This window comes from Balaenoptera ricei, chromosome 9 (genome assembly GCF_028023285.1).
Source record: "Balaenoptera ricei isolate mBalRic1 chromosome 9, mBalRic1.hap2, whole genome shotgun sequence".
In the NCBI taxonomy this organism is placed as follows: domain Eukaryota; kingdom Metazoa; phylum Chordata; class Mammalia; order Artiodactyla; family Balaenopteridae; genus Balaenoptera; species Balaenoptera ricei.
In genome coordinates, this window is record NC_082647.1 from 90,424,239 (window position 1) to 90,444,482 (window position 20,244).

A 20,244-nucleotide genomic window follows, 5' to 3' on the forward strand; every position below is an offset into this window, starting at 1 on the left:
TAGAAAGAATGTTTCAGAAGAAAATGTTTCAGAAAGGAATATAGATGCATAAAGAAATAAAAGTTCAAATAGACTACTTCAGACATAAAATTAGAGTGTTTTGTGACATAACAGGAACTAGGCAAAGCACAGGAATTTAAGAAAGGACATCTTTTAATGATTGAAACCAGTCTTTCTGCAGTTACTATGAAAGCAAGAAATATTACAACAAATAACTATGAATGCACATTCTACACTTTGTACTCTTCCACACAATAATTTCTTTATTATCATTTATATCTCTTAATACTAGCACAGCATTCTGAAGTTGCCAAGCATAAGCTGTATGCAACTGAGTGAAAAGATCAAAATCTACTCAGATTTCCAAAAGAGCTGCAGAACATGGAAAATGACAAAGTCCTTCTACATGTCCATTTGCAGAATCATTGACAAAAATATAAGGCATATTCTTATAAAAAGCATGGTTGTAGTGCCTACTGATGCTGTACAAAGAATTCCATAGAGAAGGAAACTTAAGTAATGTATAATAAATGGTTCATAGGCCAAACATTTGGTTACCATTCTTAAATGTCTTTCAAAATAGTTGATGCTTGTGAAATGCAACGTCCTGACAGTCCTGGGGTCTGTGTATTGCAGGGACACTGATGAGGGTAATGGTATTTCCTCTTTGATGAGGAAGACAAGAGTTCAGGGTCCAGGATTTGTTTATATTGCCTACTCCTCTGCCAAATTTGCCACCAGGGAATGATTTAGTGAATCAATACCAAATAAAAATAATGGGATCATGAATAAGTGAAGTCTATAGCAACTTAAATCAATTCGATTGTGTGTACCTGTTGAATTTTAAAAGGTACCTATTTTTGTTCAAAGTATGGACTTCAGTGGCATCCAAATAATCCTTTAGAAATGTGCTGATGCTCAGTGCAAAAAAAAAGTGCCCCCAGTTCTTCAACTATAAGATAAGGTGTGTTTTGCAAAAATAAAGCATACAAATCTTCATTTTGTAGGTCGATATTAAGAATGGTCCTGACGTATTTGATGCGTGAATGTAGAGACTCATTTGCTTCCTGGAAAGTGGAAAAGAGGTAAGTACTTAGTACTTATCAGAAAGTTGTGAAAAAATAAAACAGGTAATACTCAAATTCTATATATATATATATATATCATATTTTCTATAAGTTAGCCCAGTTTCTCAAGCTACAGAGAAAAATTCTCTGATGAACTTCATGGATAAGGCAATTATTTTCCCATTCCAGGATACACGGTAGGCTGCTTCCCAGCTCTCAAGAGCTGCGCACGGCCAGCTAAGGAGGGGTAGCGCGTTCAGTCTGCTCTGGATGAGCATTTCCACTCTTTGCTGTCCCTTCAGACCATCCTCCACTTAGCGGTGTATATACTCTACTTTCCAAAGGACTATTGGCTTACTCTCTTTGTGATCCATTGAGTAAAAGCACACCTTAGCTCCACTATCTTTGCTTTACTCCCTCTTGTACACCCATTTCCTTATTTTTTCAATTGTGTGTAAATCTGCCCAAAGGCATAATTATAACAATACTAAAACTGAGGCTTGTTTAAGGAAATCTATATCTGTGATTCTTCTAAATCTAGTAAATCAAGTAATCTACAGAGAACAGTGTTCTTCTCTATGTGTAAAGAAAGAGACAAATCAAATGTGTAAAGAGAAGTAACCTTTCCTGGTAACTGTCAAATGCTTAAGCCAAGTCAATATACCTGTTGACAAAGACACTCTAGAAAGTTTTCAACCTTTCACCTTAATTTAGCCACATAGAGACCCAAGATATTGGACACTCAGAGCTCATTAAGCACTGATGAAATAGATCATATAATTTTAGTAGAGAATAGTATCAGAAAAGTTTTACAACTACAATACTTCATTTTGAAAAACATATTTTCCCACTAGAACAAGGTTTTGTTGTAATTTGGCTTTTATGTGGATAATCTTTTCTATCTGTTATATAAACAGTTGTATGAATTACTTTGTTTAATCATAACTTATCTGTTAATTGACTAATGACAGGTCTTAAAGGTGATGCAGTATTTCCTTCATTATAATGTGAATATATTAGATTAGCATTTTGAATATATTCTGTTCAAAGGATTGTAGGCAGAATTGTTCAGTCTTTTTTTTAGTGAATAAATATAGGCAGAAAGCATCAGAACAAAAGATTGAGTTGCCTTCCTAGACCCAAGCTCTCAGTCTCACATATACACAAATATTGTTCCAAATGTTCCACTTTATTTTTTTAATATTAGATTTGATTCACATTTTGAAAATGGACAGTTTTGCACTGTTAAAATTTTAAATTTTCTGGAATGTCTCAAATAGAATGGTTGCTGATGAATCCCTGGCTATTGGAAACATAAAATTTTATTAGGGATTAATTGTGATAATTCATGTAAAATAGCATAATTTTGGTGCATAACAGAAGCTCAGTAATTATCAGTGGCAGCTCCAGAACTTCTGTATAAGACAGCTTACAGTCAGCAATCTGATTGGAAGTAGGGTAAGAAGACTTGTTTTGAAGTTGTAATTTTCATACTAAGTATATTGCTTTTATTTTGACTGTATATATTTTTTGAGGTTCCAGGGAAGGGAGGGCGGATGGAAACTATGGTTAAGTGGAAAATTACTCCCCTCAGGCCATACGTATGCCACGTATGATTATTAAAGAAAGGCTTCCATTTAGGGGAGATAAGGTCAGACAGTCATTCCTCTATGTACAAGGGGCCACAGGCAGTAATGTCTAAAACACAGAGGCCTGAACCGCCTCTACAGTTTTGCTAAAACTCCTACTGTCCACATTTACCTGATTTTTTCCTGTAAACTCTGAGTAATTCAGTTTTCCTGCATTGAACATTGTTTTTATTCTATTTTCTTGTACTGTTGTATTCAGTTTTAGTTCATGAATTGCAATCATTGATCAGGGCGTCCACATTAAACATATAGGGTGCACGCCGTGATTTTAGATGGCATGTCTATATGCTAAAATCCTGTTTCTGTATTAATATGTTATCTTCATTTTAAAATAGCATATTTATCCTATTTTATCTCTATCATTTACTGAGTTTTTATTTCTCATTAATTTCTAGGTTATTTAATTTTGCTTTTTATTTTCTTTTCTCTTGTAAATTTCAGTCTCCCGAAATATCTACCATTTTCATTTTTACATAACCTTTCCTAGTCAGTGACGTATTAAATTAATTGTTTGTGATTTCTAAAATAATTAGCTAGAAATAATCAAGAAATGAAAAGTTAGCACATATATAGTTTTGTGCAACATTCTAACTTTTCAAGGGTGACAATTTCATATTTTAGCCCATTCCTCCCAGAATAAACATGTAATATAGTGATATGCTTGATATTAATAGGCCTTATTACTCATTCAGCCTTCATTTATGTTTTAACTTACATTAAGCATCTCAAAACTTCAAGAATGTATTAAAAACATTAGTGACTAGACATGTTCAGAAATATTTGCAGCCTAATTTATAACCTCTTTTTGACAAAATGAAAACAGGTAATATATAAACTAACGTTATTGAAGCTGTATATAATTTTTGTTATATACTTACTTATTTTACTTTGATCTGCTTGCACAGTATGAAATCATAAAAGCAGTAAACATCACACCAACACTCATTAAGATCATTTCTACCAGACCAAGGAGGTTTATTTTTCCAGTCACTTGATTTATGAACATTGCTCTCTTCTCATCACCCAATGGTGCCAGTCTGTAATCAAGTTAACAATTTTTAGCGTTATTTGGGTAGTTTAGTGGAGCAAAATACTCAAAACCCTCCACTTATGTATCAGTCTTTTTTCAAAACACTGCATAAATTTTAGTCGTCTTTATCTGTAAGACAAACCAATGGAAGTCCTTTTGCATGTCAAACAAGGTAATAAATGCCAAGGTGGAATATTTAGAGAGAGAACTATAATCCTCTTCCCTTTAAACATGTTATATAGCAGTTTTCAATACACTGGCTTCACTGATCAATACAGTGGTCTTACAGAAATATCTTCCAGTTTTCCAAAGGATGTTTCCTAGTGACAGAGGGAAATGGCAAAGGTCAACAGTTTCCTTCCTCTAAAGGCTTATGAAATGCGTTTCCTAATTCTGTGGCTAATCAGTTCCATAATTCACACTAAAAATATCTTGTCAGGTAATAGATAAACTGCCTATACCTACTCAGACCTGGTCTTTATAAACTTGGTTGGCTTTTATTAGCAGTTCAAAATTCACATTGAGTTATTTGGAGTTTCACGTTTGCCTGACTCTTTCCCATCACAGGCAGTATGACAAGAAATAGTGTTAAATAGATGCATTATGACAATAATCTTAAATGATAGGAAGTACTTTGTCTTTCTAAAATAAAAGCACTGAAATCTAACATAATCCTGACATTTCTGTGTGGCTTGGTTCTCTCAAAATAATTAACTATATAATTAATAATATATAAACTTGTCCATATGGGTAATGGAAACTCATACAACTTCAAATACTATACATACTTATTCAATTTTCAAACATCAAAAGCTTTTTCTATATACAAAGAAGTTTACTGTTTTTGGTGACTAATAGATTAAAAAATACTAACCTCATTAAGCCAAAGAATAGGCATCATATGGTTCTGCTTCAGACCCCTTAATGCTCTGTTATATACATTGAAAATAATTATGAAAATTTATACTAATACATTACACATATATAACAGAAATGTTAGTAATTACTAGTGTAAATGAATGTTCAGAAATTAGTTGCTCTTGCAACTAATTTTTGTTCCCTGTAATGAATCATTTAAATTTTAATATGACTGTTTCTCAGACATCTTTCACTCTTATAAATCTTTCTAATACAGATTTCTAATTAGGTTAACTTTTTCTAAGCATATGTTTTCCCTTTCAACAAATTATGCCTAGGAAACTAAAATATGAATTCTAGAAACTATTGCCATGGAAATATTTGGACAGCTAGCAAAATGAACAATGCCACCATATACTCATTCCAAAATGTGTGTAAATACCATTTCAATACAATATATATATAATTCTAAATTACAAATTAAAGTTACAAGCATTTAATAATTATTTAATGACATTAAGCCAAAGAGAAGTTGAAATTTTATATTCTTTCCCCTTCCTTTCATAGATATATTCTTACAAGAAAATACTAAAAATCATAATGAAGCTTGTTCAAGAGACTCACTCAATTTTTCTTGCTGGCTTAACCAGTATATTGATCTGCAGCTGTTTTGCAAATCATAAAGTAAATCCAGATATCCAAAAAGAGAACAAACTAAAAAACCAACTTCCTTTAAAAAAAAAGGCTTTTATAAATCCAAAATTTATTTTTACTGTTATGTAGAACCTAAGGTGAAACTGTACTACTTGAAACTTATGAAATTTATTAAATAATTAATTGAACATATTAAATATCACATACATAACTCTCCATAATTAAATTTTATGTGTATATGCCTGTGCATATACAGATGTTTATGCATATGCGTATACATGCACACACACAATTCCTTTTCCCAGCCTCGTGTCTAAGCTTTAGTTAGATTTGTGATATTTGTCTGAGCTGGTTTTGGAGGATGAACAACAACAACAACAATACTGTTACCTAGAACTCATATAGTCAATTTAATTCCTGAACTATGCATGTTCAACTATATATCAGCCAGAACCCGTGTATCATCAGTATAATTATAATACTACTTCTATCATTATTTAAACTGAAACATGCCTGCTAAAATTCTGGCATGTCGTTTAAATTTTGAAGAGGAGAATATTAAAATAAATTAAAAGGTGAAACTGTTACACTATAGGAAATTTAATAGATTTTTCCTGACGCTAAGTATAATAGATCTTGCCTCAAATACACATATACCCATAAAATCTCTTTTAATCCTTTGTAATCTCAGTGTCACTTCATATAAGCAATGCTTACAATTAAGTATAAAATGAGCATAAAATTCTAATTTATACCAAATTGTTTTAAGCCAATTAGAATCATTCCATCATTGCTTTCCTTGACCTGTGAACAATTAAAAAGGTCTATAAAATTCCACATGCTAAAAAACTAAAATAGAATTACTGTGACATTTCATAAGCAACAATAGGAAGAGATCAATGTAATTTTCTTTGAGATAAAAGTAAGTAATTTATCAAGATTGTGATATAATAAATATGATCAATAAATGTGATTGAGAAAATGGAGATAATTTAGATAATTTAATTTTTCCTTCATTTTTAGAAAACAGTATTAAACCAATCAGATCAATAATGTAGTTGCTTACAGGTTCAGCATCTAAGTACGTACTATGTTCTTCTTCATTTGGATCTAGGCCTTCAAAAGGTTCTGTAATTTCAGGACTTGCATGTAGAAAATGAGGAAGTGAAATGTACACGGGTTTTCCTGAAAACAAGTTTTAACAGACAATTGGGATAAATCATTTTCCTCATTACGCATACCTCTCAGAAAAGATTTCCTTGAAAATAAAGCTTTTTCAGTTAAAAAAGAAATGCAAATTTGGCTTTGAATACTAATTGGAGGGCCAGGGTAAGGGAAGATGATAACATCTAATCACTTTTGAACAAAAATAAAATATAAACTTCTCCTAGTAACCAGTCAATTGATGTCTGTTGTTCATTGCTTAGGTGTTTATTTTAAATATGTAAAGCTTAGCTGTTGAACACAAAGTTACAACCATATACCTTCATGTTTCAGGCAGTAATATGTCTATGGACTGAGAATTTATTCAAGAGGTTTTTCTCTCTTTAGTCACACTAACTCCAACATGAAGTAGGTGAGCAAAATAAGATGGACTCCAAATTTCATGTTTGAGCCAATTCTTGTTTCAGAGACATCCTGAAATATACTTATTTTTATTTACCATTTTCTAGGGTAGAAAAAGTTAGAAAAATGTCAGCTGGATAAGTGGGGATGCTCAGAGTATTCTGGGAACTATTTTCATTTTACCCTAAATCTAAAAGGAGCACAGGGATTCTTCACAGGAAAGGAAACCATCAAAAATGAAAAGGCTACCTATGGGATGGGAGAAAATATTTGCAAAACACATATCCCATTAGTGATTAACATCCAAAATATACAAGGGATTCACACAACTCAAAAAAATAAATAATCCAATTAAAAAATGCGTGAAGGACCTAAAGTTATATTATCCAAAGTAGCACAGGGAAATATCAGTATGGTTTTACCTAACAGTAACTAAGTTTTGCAACACTGAAACAACTGGGAGCTTGAAAGCGGTACAAAAATCAGAACAAAAATACCCTGCCATCACCCTAACTTTCTGCCCTTATTGCTTTCTCACTTTAAATTTCTGGTGGAAAGGAATCCCGGGTGAAGTTTACATTTTAAAGAATAATGCAAATTATACCATGGATAGTGACACTGAGAACTTGTACTCACCTTCTTTGCATTTGCTAACATCTAGCACACCATATAAGGTACAGTTTTTGGAGGTAATTTTTTCTGTGCAGAAACAATGGTTGTCTGGATTTTGAAGTGGAGATGCAAAAGTTCTGGATGGAAAAATGAATCTATACACAGGGATTCCTATCAGATCAATTTTGGCTTCAAACACAGCATAGAATGACCTAAACACAGATAAGAAAGAGCTTCATTCTGGGAAACTGAACTTCATTCTGGAGATCCATTTTTTCCTATTTTTAAATTTATATTATTGCTTTAACTTACAAAAATTAGATATAATCTTGTTAGAATTCAGACTCAAATCTTAGGGAAAAAAATATCTTGGGAAATTTTAAGGCATAGCAGAACTCAGTACTTGAGTATGAGCTATTCTTGTCTTTGTTTTCAAAAGCTCCTGAGATTATTTTTTGCTTATGAACTACCAGAGAGTATTTATATTGAAGACTTTTCTCATAGTTAGTTTCCTCTATGGACTAAATATTTATATGACTCCCTCAAATCCTTTATTTGTGCCCAGTTTAAATGAAATAAACATAAAGTTTCAATCTTCCAAAGCTTAATCCTGGAGAGAAAGGCTGCTCACTTGCTGGGGTGCGCGCATGTGGGTGTTTATTGTATGTCTCCTACGCTCCATCGTTTACTACGTGTCCACCATAACCCCTAAATTTGTTGTCTAAGCTGTGAGTCTGTTTCTGTTTCATAAATAAGTTCATTTGTATCATTTTTTTTAGATTCTACATATAAGCAATATCACATGGTATTTGTCTTTATCTGTCTGACTTACTTCACTTAGTATGATAATCTCCAAGTCCATCCATGTTGCTGCAAATGTCATTATTTCATACTTTCTAATGGCCGAGTAATATTCCATTGTATATATGTGCCACATCTTCTTTATCCATTCATCTGTCCATGGACATTTAGGTTGCTTCCATGTCTTGGCTATTGTCAACAGTGCTGCAATGAACACTGGGGTTCATGTATCCTTTCGAACCACGTTTTTCTCCGGATATATGCCCAGGAGTGGGATTGCTGGATCATATGGTGGCTTTATTTTTAGTTTCTTAAGGAACCTCCATACTGTTCTCCATTGTGGCTGTACCAGTTTACATTCCAACAAAGAGTGTAGGAAGATTTCCTTTTCTCCACAACTTCCCCAGGCTTTATTTGTGGATATTTTGATGATGGCCATTCTTATCAGTGTGAGGTGATATCTCATTGTAGTTTTGATTTGCATTTCTCTAATAATTGGCGATGTTGAGCATCTTTTGATGTGCCTCTTGGCCATCTGTACGTCTTCTTTGGAGAAATGTCTATTTAGATCTTCTGCCCAATTTTTGATTGGGTTGTTTGTTTTTTTGAGCTGCATGAGCTGTTGAAGATTTTGGACATGAATCCCTTGTTGGTTGCATTGTTTGCAAATATCTTCTCCCATTCTGTGAGGTGTCTTTTCATTTTGTTTGTGGTTTACTTTGCTGTGCAAAAGCTTCTGAGTTCAGTTAGGATTTGTCTTGTTATTTCCATTACTGTAGGAGATGGCTCAGAAAAGATATTGCTGTAATTTACATCAGAGAGTGTTCTGCCTATGTTTTCCTCTGAGAGTTTTATAGTATCCAGTCTTACATTTAGGTCTTTAATCCATTTTGAGTTTATTTTTGTCTATGGTGTTAAAGGATGCTCTAATTTCATTTTTTTTTTAACATGTAGCTGTCCAGTTTTCCCAGCACTGTTTATTGAAGATACTGTCTTTTCTCCATTGTACAGTCTTGCTTCCTTTGTCGTAGATTAATTGACCACAGGTGTGTGGGTTTATTTCTGGGCTTTTTAGCCTGTTCCATTGATCAATATTTCTGTTTTTGTGCCAGTGCCATACTGTTTTGATGACTGTAGCTTTGTAGTATAGCCTGAAGTCAGGGAGCCTGATCCTCCAGCTTCGTTTTTCTTTCTCAAGATTTCTTTGGCTACTCAGGGTCTTCTGTGTCTCCATACACATTTTGAAATTTTTGTTCTAGTTTTGTGAAAAATGCCATTGGTAATTTGATAGGGATTGCATTGAATCTGTAGATTCCCTTATGTAGTATAGTCATTTTGACAATATTTGTTCTTTGAATACAAGAACATGGTATATCTTTCCATCGGTTTGTGTCATCTTCAGTTTCTTTCATCAGCATCTTATAGTTTCAGAGTATAGGTCTTTTGTCTCCTTCAGTGGGTTTATTCCTAGGTATTTTATTCTTTTTGATGCAGTGGTAAATGGCATTGTTTCCTTAATTTCTCTTTCTGATCTTTCCTTGTTAGTGTATAGAAATGCAAGAGATTTCTGTGTATTAATTTTGTATCTTGCAACTTTACCAGATTCATTGATGAGCTCTAGTAGTTTTCTGGTAGCATCTTTAGGATTTTTTATGTGTAGTGTCATGTCATCTGCAAACAGTGACAGTTTTACTTCTTCTTTTCCAATTTGGGTTCCTTTTATTTCTTTTTCTTCTCTGATTGCCATGACTAGGACTTCCACAACTATGTTGAATAATAGTGGCAAGAGTGGACATCCTTGTCTTGTTCCTGATCTTAGAGGAAATGCTTTCATCTTTTCACCATTGAGTATGATGTTAACTGTATTTTTGTCATATATAGCCTTTATTATGTTCAGATAGGTTACCTCTATAGCCACTTCCTGGAGAGGTTTTTATCATAAATCGTTGTTGAATTTTGTCAAAAGCTTTTTCTGCATCTGTTGAGATGATCATATGGCTTTTATTCTTCCATTTGTTAACATGGTATATCACACAGATTGATTTGCGGATATTGAAAAATCCTTGCATCCCTGGGATAACTCCCACTTTAGCATGCTGTGTTGTCCTTTTAATGTATTGTTGGATTTGGTTTGCTTGTGTTTTGTTTAGGAATTTTGTGTCTATGTTCATCAGTGATATTGGCCTGTAATTTTCTTTTTTTGTGGTGTCTTTGTCTGGTTTTAGTATCAGGGTGATGGTATCCTCATAGAATGAGTTTGGGAGTATTCCTTCCTCTGCAACTTTTTGAATAGTTTGAGAAGGAGAGGTGTTAACTCTTCTCTAAATGTTTGATAGAATTCGCCTGTGAAGTCATCTGATCCCGGACTTTTGCTTGTTGGGAGTTTTTAATCACAGTTTCAATTTCAGTACTTGTGATTGGTCTTTTCATATTTTCTATTTCTTTTTGGTTCAGTCTTGGGAGACTGTACCCTTCTAAGAATTTGTCCATTTCTTCCAGGTTGTCCAATTAGTGACATATATTTGCTTGTAGTTGTCTCTTATAATTCTTTGTATTTCTGTGGTGTTTGCTGTAACTTCTCTCCTTTTTCACTTCTAATTTTATTGATTTGAGCCCTCTCCCTTTTTTTACTTTATGAGTCTGGCTAAAGGTTTATCAATTTTGTTTACTTTTTCAAAGAACCAACTTATAGTTTTATTGATCTTTTCTATCGTTTTCTTCATTTCTATTTCATTTATTTCTGCTCTGATTTTTATGACTTCTTTCCTTCTACTAACTTCAGGTTTTGTTTATTCTTCTTTCTCCAACTGCTTTAGGTGTAAGGTTAGGTTGTTTATTTGAGATTTTTCTTGTTTCCTGAGGTAAGATTGTATTGCTATAAACTTCCCTCTTAGAACTGCTTTTGCTGCATCCCATAGGTTTTAGATTGTCAGGTTTTCATTTTCATTTGTCTCTAGGTATTTTTTAATTTCCTCTTTGATTTCTTCAGTGATCCATTGGTTGTTTAGTAGCACGTTGTTTAGCCTCAAACTGTGTTTTTTTACAGTTTTTTTTTTTTTTATTATAGTTGATTTCTAATCTCCTAGCATTGTGGTTGGAAAAGATGTTTGATATGGTATCAGTTTTCTTAAATTTACCAAGGCTCATTTTGTGGCCCAATGTGTGATCAATCCTGGAAAATGTTCCATGTGCACTTGGAACAGTATATTCTGCTGCTTTTGGATGGAATGCTCTCTAAATATCAATTAAGTCCATCTGGTCTAATTTGTGTTTTAAAGTCTGTGTTTCCTTTGGTCTTCTGTCTGGATGATCTGTCCATTGATGAACGTGGGGTATTAAAGTCCCGCACTATTACTGTGTTACTGTCGATTTCTCCTTTTATGGCTGTTAGTATTTGCCTTATATATTAGGGTGCTCCTATTTTGGGTGCATAGATATTTACAATTGTTATATCTTCTTGGATTGATCCCTTGATCATTATGTAGTGTCCTTCCTTGTCTTTTGTAACAGTCTTTAACGTCTGTTTTGTCTGATATGAGTATTGCTACTCCACCTTTCTTTTGATTTCCATTTGCATGGAATATCCTTTTCCATCCTCTCTTTTCAGTCTGTATGTGTCCCTAGATCTGAAATGGGTTTCTTGTAGACAGCACATATACAATTCTTGTTTTTGTATCCATTCAGCCAGTCTATGTCTTTTGGTTGGAGCATTTAATCCATTTACATTTAAGGTAATTATCGATATCTATGTTCCTATTGCCATTTTTTAAATTGTTTTGGATTCGTTTTTGTAGGTCTTTTTCTTCCTTCCTCTTTTGTTCTCTTTTCTTGTGATTTGATGGCTAACTTTAGTGTTGTGTTGGATACCTTTTTCTTTTATGTGTGTGTATCCATTGTAGATTTTTGGTTTGCGATTACTGTGAGGATTTGATATAGCAGTCTATATATAAACAAGGTTGTTTTAAGTTACTAGTCTTTTAATTTCAAATGCATTTCCCATATCCTGCATTTGTGCTCTCCTCTTCTCACAATTGCTGGTTTTGATATCATATTTGTGTGCAGATGATTTCCTACCTTGACTTTATGTTTGCCTTTATTAGTGAGCTTTTCGATATTTATTTCTTGTTTCTAGTAGTGGCCTTTTCTATTCTGCTTAGAGACTTTCCTTTAGCATTTGTTGCAAAGCTGGTCTGGTGATGCTGAATTCTCTTAGCTTTTGCTTGTCTGTAAAGCTTTTGATTTCTCTCTTGCATCTCAATGTGAGCCTTGTTGGGTGGAGTATTCTTGGTTGTAGGTTCTTCCCTTTTATCACTTTAAATATGTCATGCCACTCCTTTCTGGCCTGCAGAGAAATCAGCTGAATCAGTTTCTGCTGAGAAATCAGCTGATAATCTTATGGGAGTTACCTTGTATGTTATGTGTTGTTTTCCCCTTGTTGCTTTTAATATTTTTTCTTTGTCTTTAATTTTTGTCAGTTTGATTACTATGTGTCTCAGCATGTTCCTCCTTGGGTTTATCCTGCCTGGGACTCTGTGCTTCCTGTACTTGGGTGACTGTTTCCTTTCCTATGTTAGGGAAGTTTCCAGCTATTATCTCTTCCAGTAATTTTTTGGGTCCTTTCTCTCTCTCTTCTCCTTCTGAGACTACTATAGTGCGAACGTTGGTGTGTTTAATGTTGTCTCAGAGGTCTCTTAGACTGTCTTCATTTCTTTTCATTCTTTTTTCTTTATTCTGTTCTGCAGCAGTGATTTCCACCATTCTGTCTTCCAGCTCACTTATCCGTTCTTCTCCCTCAGTTACTCTGCTATTCATTCCTTCTAGTGTATTTTTTTTTTAATTAATTTATTTATTCATTTATTTTTGGCTGTGTTGGGTCTTCATTTCTGTGCGAGGGCTTTCTCTAGTTGCGGCCAGCGGGGGCCACTCTTCATCACGGTGCATGGGCCTCTCACTATCACGGCCTCTCTTGTTGCAGAGCACAGGCTCCAGACGCGCAGGCTCAGCAGTTGTGGCTCACGGGCCTAGTTGGTCCATGGCATGTGGGATCCTCCCAGACCATGGCTCGAACCTGTGTCCCCTGCATTGGCAGGCAGATTCTCAACCACTACGCCACCAGGGAAGCCCCCTTCTAGTGTATTTTTCATTTCAGTTATTGTATTGTTCATCTCTGTTTGTTTGTTCTTTAGTTCTTCTAGTTCTTTGTTAAACATTTCTTGCATCTTCTTGATCTGTGCCTCAATTCTTTTGCCAAGATACTGGATCATGTTCACCGTCACTACTCTGAATTCTTTTTTGGGTAGATTGCCTATCTCCATTTCACTTAGTTGTTCTTCTGTGATTTTATCTTGTCCCTTCATCTGGGACATACTTCTCTGCCATTTCATTTGTCTAATTTTCTGTGATTGCAATTTCCATTCTGCAGGATGCAGGATTGTAGTTCTTCTTGCTTCTGCTCTCTGCCCCTTGGTGGATGAGGCTGTCTAAGAGGCTTATGCAGGCTTCCTGGTGGAAAGGTCTTGTTCCTGCCCACTGGTGGGTTGAGCTGGGTTTTGTCCCTCTGGTGGGCAGGGCCATGCTCATGAAGACGTTAAGCAGCCTGTCTGCTGATGGATGTGGCTGTGTTCCCACCTTCTTCATTGTTTTGCCTGAGGCGTCCCAGCACTGGAGCTTACAGGCTGTTGGGTCAGGTTAGGTCTTGGGGAGGAAATGGCGGCCTCCAGGAGGGCTCATGCCAATGAGTATTCACCAGAATTGTCACTGCCAGTGTCTTTGTTTCCACCATGAGCCACAGCTGCCCCCCACCTCAGCAGGAGGCCCTCCAATACTAACAGGTAGGTCTGGCCCAGAGTCGTATGATGTCACTGCTTTTTTCTGTGGGTCCTGGTGTGCCTGGGACCTTGTGTGTGCCCTCCAAGAGTGGAGCTTCTGTTTCCCCCAGTGCTGTGGAATTCCTGCAATCAAACACCGTGGCCCTTCAAAGCCGGATTCTCTGGGGGCTCCTCCTCCCTTTGCCAGACCCCCAGGCTGGGGAGCCTGGTGTGGGGCTCAGGACTTTCAATCCTGAGGGAGAACTTCTCTGGTATTATTATTTTCCAGTTTGTGGGTTGCCCACCTGGCAGGTATGGGATTCAGTTTTATAGCAGTTGTGCCCCTCCTACCATCTTGTTGTGGCTTCTTCTTTGTCTGTGGATGTAGGGTATCTTTTTTGGAAGTTTCTAATGTTTTGGTTTTTTTTTTTGGTTGATGGTTGTTCAGCAGTTAGTTGTGATTTGGGTGTTTTTGAAAGAAGGGGTGAGCTCACGTCCTTCTATCCTGCAATCTTACCAGCCAATCAGTCCAGGAATTTGTATACATGTAATTTTTAAATCCTCCAGTAGTCACATTTAAAACTGATAAAAATATCAGTTATATTTTATTTAACCCAGTATATCCAAAATAATATCATTTTAACATATAATCAATATAAAAATTAACAAAATCTAAAGATCTTTATACTTATAACACATTTCAGTTTGTACTAGTCACATTTCAGGTGCTTAATAGTGACAGGTTACTAGCTGCTACCATATTCAGCAAGTCTGTATACTGTACATATTCAATGGTATTCAATTTTGTATTAAATTTTCCCACTCCTTAAAAATAAATGAAAGTTTAAAAAAAAAAATGGCAAAATCACATGTTGTTAAAACTGTGATTGTGTTTTTTCTACCCAATCACTAGAGTGGCGATTTCCTTACCTTGAGCTTCCTTTACAAGTTCTTTTGGTAAATGTTGTTCTTACTTTCGATTGTGATTCATTCACCTAACCTTATGGCTGATTAATGTTTTTAAATCATTTATTGAAGTTCTCTCACTAAACAGAATTTCATGCAAATAGTTTGAAAATGTATACATCAAAATAAAAAAGGCATTTGTTGAGTTTATTGAACCTCTACAATTGTTAAGATCCATGGCACACACTGGATATAAGAAGAAATAACTAGATAATTCCTCCATTTACTCCACAAATGAATATCAGTAAAATGAGCCACCACTGAATGTGTTTGTTCAAAACAGTAAGACCCATCCTTTAGTTATAAATACCACACTCTTTTTCTTGTAACTGCACCAACCTTGGAATCTTCTTACATTTCACTTATACTCTTGTGTTAAGTGAAATATAACAGAATATCACAGTGAACTTGATCCTGACATTGAGATAATAGGATACTGAAAGTTAACTTAAACTCCCAAGATAGGTCCTTAAATGGGCATTGTCTACAGCTGCCTTCCCAACATCTTAGCCATTAAAGGAAAATCATACATCGAAAAGCCTTAAAAATCATCTGAAATATCATCAAAGATTATGTCATAATGACACCATAAATTACCATGGGTCATGACCCTAAGATAGTGGATACTAACAGGACTCTTTTTTTTTTAAAATACATTCAAATGTAAATCAGTATTTTCATTTTATGTCTCTTTAAGCTTATTGAAGAAGGTATAGGAAGTACTTCTAAATCATAATAAAAATGTTGGAATTCTTCCATTTCATCAGTCTCTTTTCCTAGTGCCATAACCAACAGTCTCTCTCACACAGATTTTGTCTGAGTCCCTGGTCTGTCCAAACTACCTCCACTCCTAGTTTGTTTTACTTCTATTTTCCTCTTAGATACTTTTAACTTCATGCCTGTTGCTCATGTATTTATATTATGGTCATTAATGAATCCTCCAATTCCTGTTTTAAAACTTCACTACTTCTTAGTTTTGGACAAAGTTTTTAAATACATTTTTTAAACTCATAAAGAATACTATTTAAAAGAAGCACAGTATATTTCTCTCTGTATCAAAAGATTGATGTTTATTCTTAGGAAATTACTAAAGTTAGTGGTATTGGGACACCTGACAGTTTATTCACAGAAATGCATCACTTGGAAAGGAATTTCTTCACCCATCCCCATGGCTCAAAGCTCTACAAATCAAACTCAACAGTGGTTTTGCTGGTTTTTTTTTTTTCTAAAAGAGTGTTAACAAAATTAAACATGCAAAATTCACCAATACCTTTGTGAAAATGAACATTCCCTGTGTTTCCTTTTTATTCCCTACCTTTAACATAACTTTGTTTTAATATTTTTTATCTTCATTATATACTTTCCTATAAAGTATTGCCTCACCAGCTTTGTAAACATTATGCTCTGCTTCTATTGATATTTCTTAGTAGCTGAAAGCTCACCTCTGATTTTAATTACCTCATCTTGATTCCCCTTGCTTTTTAAACCTTAATTCTTAAACTAATAGGCATATGTGTACTTTGCTTTTCTTCAAGGAGAATAATAAGTTGGATCTAACTATACTTTAAATCTAAGTTCATAGCACCTTCTTTCTTCCCAACTCTAATTCAGAACGTTCATTTGTGCATACATTTTTCATGGTTAGTACATTGGTTAGTACATATGTAACCTTGTTTTTGTTGCTTCTGTTGTTCTTTTCTCTGTAATTCTGATCATCTTATTCAAAATAGATGGCTCTACTTGCAAGTTCACTGATTCTACTTCATATTGAAACCTCCCCTTGGATGTATGTTTTACCTTTTGTAATTATATTGATTTTTAAATTCTTTCAGTTTTAAATTATTATCTACACAGTATATACAAAACATGTGAACAGTAACTACTACTCTAAGTTTTTCTAACCCCTGACTTCTGTGGCCAGGAAGGCAGTTAATTAAGTAAAGTTTTTACAAAGCAAACATTTCCCTAGGAATGCAGTAAAGGTTTATCCTCAGTGGTGAATCTTGAGAAATTCAGTCACATTAGACAGACATTTACTAAGCCTGTATAAGAACAGAGATTCTGAATTATGCTGTAGGGATATAAAGACAGGTAAATGCATACCCCTCCAGAACATTGCAGGTACGATGGTGGATTTGTGGGAGAAAGGAGGTGATTTCACTGATTATTACCACAAAACAAATGCCCTTACCTGTACCACTAATGATGTAAAAATAGCTTGCCCACTAAGAGACATGCCTTAGGAATACAAAAAAAAAAGAAAAGGAAATGAACATTCTCATTCCAAGAACACCATCTCACATTACTTTGTCTATTATGATTCAGTACTTCTGCTAAAATAATAAATATTGATTAGACTAGATGTGACAAATGCTAAGTTTAAGAAATATTCTAAATCATTTGGTCTATGTTTTGTTTGAAGTTTTCATCTTGTTGAGATAAATGAAGTGCCTGTTACCATTAAGTGGCCAAATTATAAAATAAAAAACTGCCAAATGTTGTTAGTTAGAAACAATTTGGAGCAGCCAGAGTTCTTCAAAAAAATTTTGAGAAATATTTATCAGAAATTTAGATCTCTACTTAGGGTTAAGTTTTTTTTTTTGTTGCAATAGGAGAAGTGGATTGTATCATAGTATGTTGAGTGTTGAACTGAATAGGAGGAAAATATTAAGTGGATAACTGATGCAAACTCAGTATGAGGGAGAAGAGGGGAGTGTGGAGGAGGACAGAAAGAAGCAGATATTTGATCAATAGCGATTGGAAACATGCAGATAATCAATTTATACTTTTCCCCTCTTTTAACTCTTGCATGAACTGGCATTAAAGTAGGACAAAGTTTATTAATTTATACTCTGGTATCTATTTAAGATGTTTGTATTTTTCCTGATATATATACATATAACAGTAGAGATAGTTTGCCACTTTTTGATGATGGAAAGCAGGTTTTTCAAACTCCTAACATACCATCCAGTAAGATGTCAAGGCAAGATGTTGCTTCTTTTTTAAACAAAATTATCTATTAATCATGTTCAGTCTTGCCGTGGTCAGTTAAATTAACCTTATCATAATCTTAAACTCATGTGAAATTCTTACTCCAATTAGGAGCATATAGTAACTCTCCTCAAAACCTCTCTGTAATATTGAAATGAAAGAAATGCTCACCTTCCTCAGTATACAAACACATATGTGATATCCCCTAAAATGAGCATTTAGAAGTGTTTGTTTTCCTCCATTAGAATTTTCTATAAAAAATATGTGACTATGGACTCTGTAGAAGAAAAAGGATTACATGAGTGAGTATTTAACTGTTTTATGCAAATTTTAGATAGGAACTCAATGTGAGGTAATGGTTACTTAATTAATAAAAAGATTTCATCTCTTTTGATTTTGATTACTTTATTCTTCATCAGGAAATCACTGATGTAAAACTCATTTTAACTTTGAGGAGAAAAGGCTTTTTCCTTGATATTTATTGGGGTTCTTCCTATTTTAGACATATGAATTAGGTGTCTCCAGATAAACAGTCAGGAGCTAGGGAAAAGTAGGAAATCATGGCTATATGAATGTATCTCATTCTACTGCTACTTCACAGGAGGCGTGCTCTTTATCAAGTTTAATATGTCAGTGTTAGAGCAGGAAATAGTAATTCCATTTTCATATTGATAAAGCTTTAAAAAGCTGAGTTATCAATATATAAAATTATTTCAAGAAAATTTTGAAGGGGAAAGTCATGAAAACATTGGCATAGATTCATTAAGCTTCTATCTTTATAGACATATTTAGTCATGTCCCTGGAATGAACAATTTTTATATTTCATGCTCAGTAAAGAAATAAAACAACAGTAAGTTGTATTTTCCTACCTGTTGGATGATAAGTTGACATATTGACTTTCTTCCTTTTCATCTGCAGTTATGTAATTGTATGAGTGCACAATAACGCTGGTTATGCAGCAGAGACGGAAGTAGTCCCTTTAGGTTTCTTTATGTGAGAGACCCTGTGCATAAAGGTCAACCCTCAAGTGGGGTTGATACTCAGCACCTATGCACTAGTGTGACCAGTCGTCACAGCTAAAGGGTTAACGCCTGGCAGAACGGGAGTTTCTAGGGCTGAGATACAGGCAGGTCTGTTCCATAGGTTGGTGCCTGTGCCTTACCAGTTGTTAAATAAGTTTCTTGCCTGACTTAGAGTATCCTAGTGACACACACACACCTTGTGTGAATACTTACTTTTTGCCTTTAAATGTGTCAATTATGGCAATATTGCTTATGTCGTCTTTTCCATTGAAAACTTTATAAACTTCATCTGAAGTATTGTGGTCTGAAAAGATATGTACAAGAAAAAATTACTTCTAGAACAAGCCATATTTTCCAAGTTATAAAAGATGTAATTAACTCACTTTTGCATTTCTCAAACACTGATTGTTCATAATTATCTTATGTGATTCGAAATATATATGCAATGAAGTTTTTAAATTATTGGTCTTTCACATTTTAAAAAGACAGAATGTTAAAGGTGCCTAGAAATAGCTGTAGATGCTGAGACAAAGGAAGAAAACAAATATCAGAATCTGACGTGATCGAACTCCAGCACTCTTTGTCGTAATTAAGCCAGAAAGGCCATTGTGATCACTACTCCTATTATATTGAGGTGAGGGGATAGTGAACAAAACCTATGAGAACAATGACAGATTTCTAGAAGTTTTCTCAATGTTATGATCTCTAATAAGTGGTTACTAAAGATTAGGTACAAAGAATTAAAAACAGAATTAGCCAAGGAAAGAAGAGTATTTGAGTTAAATAATAGTAACTGAATTCATTATTCCTCAAGGCTTTCTATACTTATATTTAATTGATATATAAGTTTACAATCCTAAAAACCATCTAAAATAGAATAACAACAATGAATTGGAAAATATAACTAATATCTCATATAGTGCCAAGTGAAATCATATTCAATTTTTCAGTTCAATTGTCATCTTGTTCTATTCGTGACTCAAAATGTTAAGCTATAACTAAATACATCACCAAGTTCACATTTTTTAAAATTTCCTGCCATTTCATGACATTTGTAGATTACTAGGAGTTCATATCAACTAATTTTATGAACATATGACATTGCTGAGTTATCATTCTCATGTAAATTTTGGGTAACTTTTAAGTTTACATTAAAACAAATTTGTAAGAGGTCTAGAGAAGGAGGAATGATATGATAAATATATTTAACACAAAAATAT

The 20,244-nt window shown here is 34.2% G+C and overlaps 1 pseudogene; it reads right to left on the minus strand.

Moving 5' to 3' along the window:
* Positions 1-3,599: 3,599 nt before the first annotated feature.
* Positions 3,600-20,244, minus strand: part of LOC132371580 (platelet glycoprotein 4-like) — a 34,725-nt pseudogene continuing 18,080 nt past the window's right edge.